Here is a 7,687-nt window from a genome sequence, read left to right on the forward strand (position 1 = left end):
CTGGAGTGAGATGTTATCTTAGAGTAGTTTTGATTTGCATTTCTCTAATTGCTAGAGATGATGAACATTTTTTCTTATATTTGTTGATTGATTGAATATTGTCTTCTGAGAAGTGTCTGTTCAGATCCTTGGCCCATTTATTGATGGGTTATTTGTTTTTTTGGTGTTAATCCTTTTGAGTTCTTTTTATATTGTAGAGATTAGTGCTCTATCTGATGTGTGAGAGGTAAAAATTTGCTCCCAAGATGTAGGCTCTCTATTCACGTCATTGATTGTTTCTTTTGCTGAGAAGAAACTTTTTAGTTTGAGTCCATCCCATTTACTGATTCTTGGTTTTAATTCTTGTGCTATAGGAGTCTTATTAAGGAAGTTGAGGCCTAATCCCACATGATGGAGATTAGGGCCTACTTTTTCTTCTATTAGACATAGGGTCTCTGGTTGTATTCCTAAGTCCTTGATCCATTTTGTGTTGAGTTATGTGCATGGTGAGAGATAGGGGTTAAATTTCATTTTGTTGCATATGGACTTCCAGTTTTCCAAGCACCATTTGTTGAAGAGGATATCTTTTCTCTAATGCATGTTTTTGGCGCTTTTGTCTAGTATATGATAGTTGTAATTTTGTGGGTTAGTCTATGTGTCCTTTATTCTGTACCATTGGTCAACCAGTCTGTTAAGTCATATGACTTGCCCAGACTGAATCAGGAAGATATACACAATTGAAACAGACCAATATGAAGTGATGAGATAGAAGACGCCATCAGAAGCCTACCAACCAAGAAAAGCCCAGGACTGGATGGTTATATAGCCGTGTTCTACAAGATCTTTAAAGAAGAGCTAGTACCAATACTCTTTAATTTATTTCAGGAAATAGAAAAAGAGGCAGCACTTCCAAACTCATTCTATGAGGCCAATATCACCCTGATTCCAAAACCAGGCAAAGACACATCAAAGAAAGAAAACTTTAGACCAATATTTCTAATGAACATAGGTGCAAAGATTCTGTACATAATTCTGGCAAATCGAATACAAAAACATATCTAAAAGGCTGTGCACCATGATCAAGTGGGATTCATCTCAGGTATGCAAGGTTGGTTCAACATTAGGAAATCAATAAATGTAATTCGTCACATCCATAGACTCAAAGTTAAGAATCATATAATCATCTCAATAGACGCAGAAAAAGCATTTGACAAAATACAGCACCCCTTCATGTTTGAAACTCTAGACAAACTAGGGAAAACAGGAACATATCTCAACATCATAAAGGCTAAGCCGCACGCCAACATCATTCTAAATGGAGAAAAATTGAAGGCATTCCCTCTAAAAACTGGAAAAAGACAGGGATGCCTCTTTCACCACTTCCATTTATCATAGTACTTGAAACAGTGGTCAGAGCAATTAGACAGATGAAAGAAATTAAAGGGATATGTATAGGAAATGAAGAACTTAAATTAGCATTATTTGCTAAGTATTTGCTGACAATATGATTCTATTCCTAGAAGACCCAAAAAGCTCCACCAGAAAACTCTTAGAACTAGTAAAGGAATTCAGCAAAGTAGCAGGTTATAAAATCAATAGCCATAAATCAAAGGCATTTCTGTATATCAGTGACAAATCCTCTGAGAGGGAAATGAGGAAAACAACCCCATTTATAATAACCTCAAAAAAAATAATAAAATACTTGGGAATCAACAAAAGAGATGAAAGATCTATACAATGAAAACTACAGAACCCTAAAGAAAGAAATCAAAGAAGACCTTAGAAGATGAAAAGATCTACCTTGCTCTTAGATAGGCAGAATTAATATTATCAAAATGACCGTACTTCCAAAAGCACTGTACAGATTTAATACATTTCAAATCAAAATCCCAATGGCGTTCCTCACAGAAATAGGAAAAGCAATCATGAAATTCATCTGGAAAAATAAGCGACCCAGAATAGCTAAAGCAATCCTTAGCAGTAAGAGTGAAGCAGCTGGCATCACTAACTAAACCTTAAACTAAACTACAGAACAATAGTAACAAAAGAGCAGTCTTAATCAAATTCTAATTTATTGAGGGCATGTTATATGTTAGGAACTAAGATAAGTTTTTACCAACATTATCTCATTAAACCCTAAATAACAGAGCAAAGTAATGAATATAACATAATTGTTACTTGAACAGGACTTAATTCTCCCTTGGGAGTAAATATTTTGAGAACACAGTTTGTGTGCTATGCAGCAATCTGTCATCTTCTGACTCATTGTTCTGCAGACACTCATAGTTTACCCAGCTTTAACAACAGTTGCTGCCACAACCACTAAGCTGACAAACTCCATTGTAGTCTTCATCATGCAGCTGTCTCAGCCCCTTGGAACTTTTGTGCAGTATAATTCACTTCTAAAACTGAATCTATCTACAGTAGGTCATTTTGCCCTCTTTATTCTTTTAAAATGCCTACTAGTCAGCTGTATCCCCTAGTGATAGTTGATAGCTGTGTATGGCTAGATAATTAAGAAGAAATTAATCAGCAGTGTATTTAAGGAGAGTTGAAGGATTAAGATTTTTCATATGTTTGTTTGCTTGAGGTTTTGTTTTTGCCTATTTGTATTATGAGAGTCTCTCAGAAAAATATAGAGTTACTATTGGCAGAAAGTTAAATTCATCCACTTGTTTGATCTTTAATAATAGAGTGACTAATTAATTTGGACTCCAAATTTGTATTTTTTTTTCATCACAATCCATACTAGATATGAGGAAATTATCCTTTTCTTTAAGGTTGCTGAAATCAAAAGAGGGGGAAAAAGCAAGTTAAAATCTTGGTCAAGTTGTGAAACACCAAGTGAGAATAAAAATTTTGGTATCAGAGTAGCTTTGGCAGAAGATATCAGAGAGAATATTTATATCCCCCCTGGGTTTGTACGCAATTTAGACATGCAACTGATTAAACCAAGCTGTCAATCTATAGGATCCTAAATATTATAAACACATTGACCCAGGATATTACCATAGATTTTTTTTGTTCATTTGTTTTGGGGTTGTTTTGGTACAGAGGATTGAAAACAGAGGAGTTTACCAATGAACTACATCCCCAGTTCTTTCTATCTATCTATCTATCTATCTATCTATCTATCTATCTATCTATCATCTATCTATCTATTTATTTATTTATTTATAATTCAAGACAGTGTCTCACTAAGCTGCTGTGTGCTTCCTTAATTTGTTGAGACTGGCACCAATCTTGTGATCCTCCTGACTCAGTCTCCCATGTGGCTGGGATTACAGGATTGCCTCATCATACCCAGATGTAGTTTGGAACTGTAAACAGGTATTTTAAACTACCAGTTTACCCAGCATATTCTGTTCCAATGAAAAATAAATACCAGACTTTGATGCATCCTGAGAAAAGAATAGAATTGTCACAGTGCAGGTCTAAAGTAACTCCCATACACAGTGTATAGCAGTGAAATTATCCCTAGAGTGTGTAATCATTTAAAACTAGTTTTCTTTTCCCATATCCATGGGCTATTACATAAATACATAAGATTAGTTGCTCTGTGAAAAATCTGAGGACAAGTAACAGTTCGTGTTGTAGGGTTCTTCAGTCAACTTTGATTGTGTATACTAAACCACTAGAAAACATTGTGTTTGGGGAGGGAAGGGTACCCTCCTAGATTCCTTCCTTAACTCTGATAGGCAGTGGGTTGGTTCTTATTCTCTATGCCACAATGACAGGGAGCAGTTAAGTGGAGAAGTCTACATGGCATTCTAAGGATAGAGAGTTCCTGAGCTGTGGACAGCAAGATATTGCCATTCTGAAAATGCATAGAAAAATGGAAGAAGTCTCTGTGTGAATTAAATGAGTATGAACATTTTCTCTATGGAAAGTTACCTACAGCTGAGCAAGGGCTCTTTATAATGTAACAAAGTTTAACAAAATGAAAAATGTCAAAGTCAATTTGTGTTTACCTTATGGAAACAGAAAAGTTTTCTCAGAACCAAGTGGGCTGATCCTTTCATCATTGTTTGTATCCAGTAGGAGTGCTTCTTGAACTGCATTAATATGGCATTGATCCTTGTTTAAAACTGCATTATCTTGAGCCGTTTAACATGAGGAAGTGAGGAGTATAAAAAACTTTGTTTATGTATGTTAGTTGAACAGAAGATGTTCATGCATTTTTTTTTAATTCAGTGATTATTTGCTAATGGAATATTCTAAGCACAATTTGAGTTTTCTGAAACAATGCTTATTACACCAGGCTCAACCTGGATAAACTCAAGCTTATTTTCAAAAGTATACTATGGAAGATAGAAAACAGGACTTTTCTTACTAATTCCTGAATTAACTTTACAAATCAAGTGAGGTGTTCCCAGTATATTAATACAAATTCATTTTCTCCAATAATATTTCTTGATTAATTATTCTCACCAGTTTACTTGTACTTGAATTTCAAAATTAACTCCACTGTACCATGTAATTTGCCTTATTTCAGATCACTCATGAGTTAAAATCCATGTAGAAAATGGCTCTGCTTCATTTTAATGTCTGAACAGAAGTTTTTCAGTATTTCACACACCTATCTTTCTTTTCAATTTAACTTTTAACTTCAGTAATCAATAAACTTTATTTCTTAGAGTAATTTTAGTTTTACAGAAGATAGCATAAAGTAATGAGTTTTCATATGCCTACACACACACACACACACACACACACACACACACACACACAGTTGTCTCTCTTATAAGCATCTTGTGTTAGTTTGGAATTATTATTGTTACATTATTGTTACTATGTTCCATATAGTTCACATTAGAATTCAGTTTCTGTCTTGTACAGATCTGAGTTTCAACAAATGCATGTTCCTTTTATCCCCCATTACAGCATCTTATAGAGTAGTCTCAATGCATAAAGGTTCCCTTTGCTAGATCTATTCATTCCTAACATTCATTTAGTCTTAGAATGGCTATCTTTCTATTCTCTACACTCTTGCCATCCTGATAATGTAATGAAATTAGAATCATGTAGTCTATAAAATATTTTGCAGACTAGTGCCTATCATGTAGTAATCTAAATTTAATGTTCCTTTATGTATTATTTAGTTTGGTAACTAATTTCTTTTTACTACTGAATAATATTTTTTTAGGGATGTATAATCAGTTATCAATTCAGCTACCAAGGGACATCTTGGCTGCTTCCAGTAATTGGGAATTATGTCTAAAGTTGTATAAACATTTGTGTACGGGTATTTCGACATATTCAGATAATTACCTGGTTAGCTAATATGGTAAGACTATTGAGCTTTGTGAGGCATTTCCTAACTGCATTGCAAAGTGGATTCAATATTTTGTATTCATACCAGCAATGAACAAGAATTCCTATGGTCGACATCCTTATCAACATTTAGTGCTCCCAGGACTTTGATATTTAGGTCATTTTAATATGAATGAAGTGGTATCTCATTTAGTTTTTAGTTCCCTAAGGAAATTCAATGTTTTACATTTTCATATGCTCATTTTATTTGTTTGTCTTATTTGGTAAGGTGACTCCTCAGATCTTAAGTTTTTTTTTTCTTTTCTTTAGTTGGGTTGTTTGTTCTCTGACAATTTCTTTATATATATATATATATATATATATATATATATATATATATATATATATATATATATATATATATATTGAGCTTTCTGTCAGATAAGTAGTTTGCAACCTGGACTGTGTCTTTTTCATTCTGATAATAATAATTTTTACAGAGAACATATTTGTAATTTTCATGAAATTCAGTTTGTGATTTTTTTATGGATCATATATTTGTACCTAAAGTACATTGCCAATTATAAGATGATTTAGATTTTTCTCATTGTCTTCTATACATCTATAGGTTTGCCTTAACATTTAAGGCTGTTATGGTTTAGATACGAGGTGTTCCCCCAAAAAAATTCATATGTAAGACAATGCAAGAATGTTAAGGGTGAAATGACAGACTCATAAGAGCCTTAACCTAATCAGTGCATTAATCCACAGATATGGATTAACTGGGTAACTATAGGCAGGTAGGAAGTTCCTGGAGGAGGTGGGTCACTGGGGACATACATGGCTTTTGGGTTTATATTTATATATCCCTGATGAGCAGAATTCTTTCTGGTTCCTGTTTCTGTGACATGAACTGCTTTCTTCCACCAAGACCTTCCATTGTGATGTTCTGCCACACTTTGGACGCAGAGCAATGGAGTCTGTCATCAGTGGACTCAGACCAATGAAACTGTGAGCCCTAAATATATTTTTTCTCCTTTTTGTTGTTCTCACAAGAGCATTGGGTCATAGGAATGAACAAACTGGGGAAAACAAGGGTATGACTATTTTGAGGTGTGTTTGTGTGTGAAATGTGTAAACTGTATCTAGATTCATTTTTCAATGCTGATATTCATGTTTGCAGCATTACTAATAAAAAAGCTATTCTTTCTCTCTTTTTACAAAAGAACAATTGAATATATTAACTTGGATCCATTTCTGAGCTTTTTAATTTTCTTCTATTAATTTGTTTGTTCTTTCAACAACATCACATTGTCCTGATTATTACATTTTGTAGAAAAACTTCAAATTTGTTATTGTCAGTTTTCCAGCTTTTTTCCCCCCAATGTTTTGATGATAATTTTGAATCTTTGGCCTCCCCACATAAATTTTACAGTTAGTATGTCTATATCTACATATAACTTCATTTAAATTTGGTAATGATTAGATCAAGTGGGGAAGAACTGACATCTATAGATTATCAAATTTTTCTACTAATGACAATGTAATACCTCTTCATTTATTTTTTTTCTTTTATGAGAACTGTGTACATCTTATACATATTTATTAAATATATGTAAATATTTTTATTAATCTAAAAAGTTAGTTATGTTATTAATTGCAAATTTCAATTGCTTATTGCAATTGGTTTAAGGGTAATTTTGGTCTGACAGAATGAGTTAGTATTTATTATTTTGCTTTTATTTTCAGGAACAAGTTTTTAAAATTTTGTAACAAACTTTTTTAAATGTTTGATAGAATTCAACAGTGAAACCATTTTAGCCCAGTTCTTTCTGTTTTGTAATGGTATTACTTGTTGATTTTTTCCCCTAATTGTTAGAGTCCTGTTTAAAGTATTTCTTCTCGTGTTGTTGTTGTTGTTGTTTTGTTTTAAAATTTTAATCTATTTGTATTTTTGGTAGATGGTGACTTTTAAAGAATTGATTTCAGATTGTGAAATTTAATTTTCTGTTTTCTAAGGGAGAACTTATGAATTATTTTAGAACTTTATTCCTTTCTATTATATACATGAAGCCTTCTCTCACTCTGTCTGCACTTATTTAGACATATGGTAATAAAGCGCACGCGCACGAGAGAGAGAGAAAGAGAGAGAAGGTTTGGCAATGGACTAGCCATGTTACAGATATAATAATTACTTATGAAATTTTATAAATTATACTTTAAATACTGAATTTCTAAACACACTAATGAGAGAGTGGATAAAAAATACAGGGCAAGTATATGTTGTGTACAGTAAATTCACTTTAAAATGAGGATTAAAAAGAGACATAAAAAGTATTCTTAATTTTGTCAGAAGCTTTCTCTTCATCTATTAAGATAATTATGTGATTCTTGTCCTTAACTCTATTTATGTGGTGAGTTGCATTTATTTTGATTTGCATATGTTGAACTGTCC

Source organism: Callospermophilus lateralis, unplaced genomic scaffold (assembly GCF_048772815.1).
Source record: "Callospermophilus lateralis isolate mCalLat2 unplaced genomic scaffold, mCalLat2.hap1 Scaffold_65, whole genome shotgun sequence".
NCBI classification, from domain to species: domain Eukaryota; kingdom Metazoa; phylum Chordata; class Mammalia; order Rodentia; family Sciuridae; genus Callospermophilus; species Callospermophilus lateralis.